Source organism: Hipposideros armiger, unplaced genomic scaffold (genome assembly GCF_001890085.2).
Source record: "Hipposideros armiger isolate ML-2016 unplaced genomic scaffold, ASM189008v1 scaffold_143, whole genome shotgun sequence".
NCBI lineage: Eukaryota > Metazoa > Chordata > Mammalia > Chiroptera > Hipposideridae > Hipposideros > Hipposideros armiger.
Genome location: NW_017731493.1, coordinates 55106 through 58055, shown reverse-complemented (window position 1 = coordinate 58055; position 2950 = coordinate 55106).

Sequence of the window (2950 nt, the reverse complement as noted above, 5' to 3'; positions counted from 1 at the left end):
ACCTAGATTTGAGTACTGATTTTGCCACTTATTCAATACCTGATCCTGGACAACTTTCCTGACATCTCCACGCCTTGGTTTACTTCTTTTAAAAATGGAGCAAATATTGGGCTGTCGGAAAAGTCATGACGTATTTTTCTGTTTTTCGTTGCAAAAATGCGTCATGACTTTTCCGACAACCCAATAGCTAAACTCTCAAGGTCACTGTGAGCAACAAATGAGAGTGTGTGGAAATCATTTTAAAGTACTATACAAATGTAAATAATTAAATAGTTGGACATAAATATATATGTATGTACTATAATCATTTAGTATTAACAGATCGAATTTGAAAGACACATGGGACTCAAGAATATCAGTATTATAAGAAAGGCTACAAGTGCACATTCTTCAGGATCCAACCTTTAAGTTTCTAGAGGATACGCACTTGTGTTAGTAGAAGGGCACACAGATTCACCTGCTGAAGAGATTTCATGAACCTTGGCAGGTCAACATGAGAGAACAAATAATTCAGATCCTCTTCTCTAGAAGTCAAAATTATTTACTAACTGATTACAAATGCCATGACATATGCTACAGAACTTCAGATCTACTGACTTTGTTTTGGATTCTGGTCATCTTAATTGAATCCTAGAAAATACACCCTTCACTGGTTGATTCTCCATTGCATGTCTTTTTTTTTTTTCCATCTATACACTAAAATCAGAGTATATTTGAAATTATTTTAAAATTTTTCATATAAGATCTTCATGTGAAATGTATTTTTTTAACACAAAAAATTAGGATATTCTAAAACCTTACTATTCAAAGTGTGGCCCATGATCCAGCAGCACCAGATCACTTTTGAGCTTGTGATAAATGCGGAATCTCAGGCTCCACCCTCAACCCACTGAATCAGAATCTGCATTTTAATAAGGCTCCCAGGTGATCTGCATACATTTCAAAGTTTAAGAAGCATTGGTCTTGATCATCTATTGTAGGACTTGCAAGGTTTCTTGCAACATGAGATGAGAGCACCAGTAAAAGGTATCATACTTTGATTTTAAAAATGAATCAGTAGTCAAGTGATGATTTTTTTTAAACACTCTATATGGTGAGCTGGCTGGGATCAGCCAGGGACACTGAGGCTGTAAGCTGGCAAGCTACACGCCTCCTTGTTAGGGTGAGCAGCTCGAGAGCAGCTTGTGGAAGCCGGAGGTCTGCAGGAAGGGTTCAGCCTGGCAGCTTACCAGCTGCCAGGCTCTCAGGCCCGGAGGGAGCAGCGTGGGGAAGGTTGCTGGGTAGATCTCATCTCCACTGTGCCGCTGAACAAAGAACAGCCAACGTTACAGACAACCTTGCAAGTTGCAGAGTGGAAAGCCATCCTGTTAACAGTTTCTACTTGCTATGTTTTGCCTCACTTCAGGGAGATTGCTCCCAAAACCAGGGACATTGAGGCTGGACGCTGGCAAGCTACAGGCCTCCATGTCCCTGGCTGATCCCAGCCGGTTCCCCACAATTCTAAATGGGAAAACATTCAGGACCGTATTGCTAAAAACATAACCTGTAAGATATCATAACAACCAAAACATCACAATATTATTAAAGCTCTACAATTTGACTTCAAAATATTTTGCCATTGGCAATGACATACCAGCTTGGACTCTGGAGCTCTCAATTGCAAAAAATACTGGGTCCTTTAGATTGCAGCTTAGTACAAATGAAGAGAATGACCAAGGAGGACTGTATAATGTCTAATTATAAAAGTATAATTAAGAGAACTCGTAAGCTTTATAAACAATTCTATTGCTTGAAGACATAGATTACAGTGTAAACTCAAGTAGAGATTATTTTGCTTTAGAGAAGTTGTTTCAGTCCTCTGCGCCTAATTTTTCTATTTGTCTAATACTCACTACTAACCCTCACTTTACCTGGCTTAATTCATAGGTGCTAACAACACAATGGTCCTATTTTCCGATCTACAATCTGATAATTGATGCATAACTGACTAAAAGAGTCTGATATCATTAGGTGCAAGACCCTAATTTCAATGCAAAGCTTTTATATTTTTATTAGAAAAAAAAATCAAGATTTTTGAGTTCTCAGAAGAATATAGCATGTTTCAAGTGTTTCACTTATTTATTCCTTAAAATTAAAACTGTGTATGAGAGAATTTGATTACCACATTCACATAATTGATTTCTTACTAGAAGGAAAAAACTAAAAATAAATTTTAAAAGCCCCTACCTTTCCTCAGCACACAGTTGAAGAGGCTCCAGGGCTGCTTGTTTGCAGTCCTGACAGGAAGGAAGCACTCAGGGAACCCATTTCCTGTAGCTACTATCAGCAGTCTCCACAGCCATAATGGAGGTCTCTCAGCCCTCCTAGCTTTCAAATGTCCTAAAAAGTCATAGATATGCTTACTCATTATTTTAAAATATGAAAATAAAATATACAAATTAGAGAAGGGACCATGGCTCTTTGGTGGCCAAAAACATGCATTCATTTTTGCTTAAGTCTTAATTTGAAAGTACATTTTATCTCTTTGTTCTGAAATAATTTCAAACTTACAGAAATGCTGTAAGAATTATACCAAGTACTCTTGTGCCCTTTACCCAGATTCACCAATTGTTAAACTTTTGCCACATTTGCCTCATCTCTCTCTCTCATTCTCTATTTATATTTTCCAGAATAATTTGAGAGTAAATCATAAACATTGTATCTCATCACCCCTCTAATACTTCAGTGTGTATCCCTTGAGAAAAGGACATTCACTTACATAGCTCCAATACAATGAACAATTTTAGGAAATTTAAAATTGATGCTGTTAATGCTAATCCACAGTCCATTCAAATTCACCAGTTATTCAGCCACATATTCTCTTAACAAGCAGTCTTAACATATAAACTGGGCATTCTATCTTCTTTAAGGGACAATGAACAATCAGAAGTCACAAAACAACATTTTATTC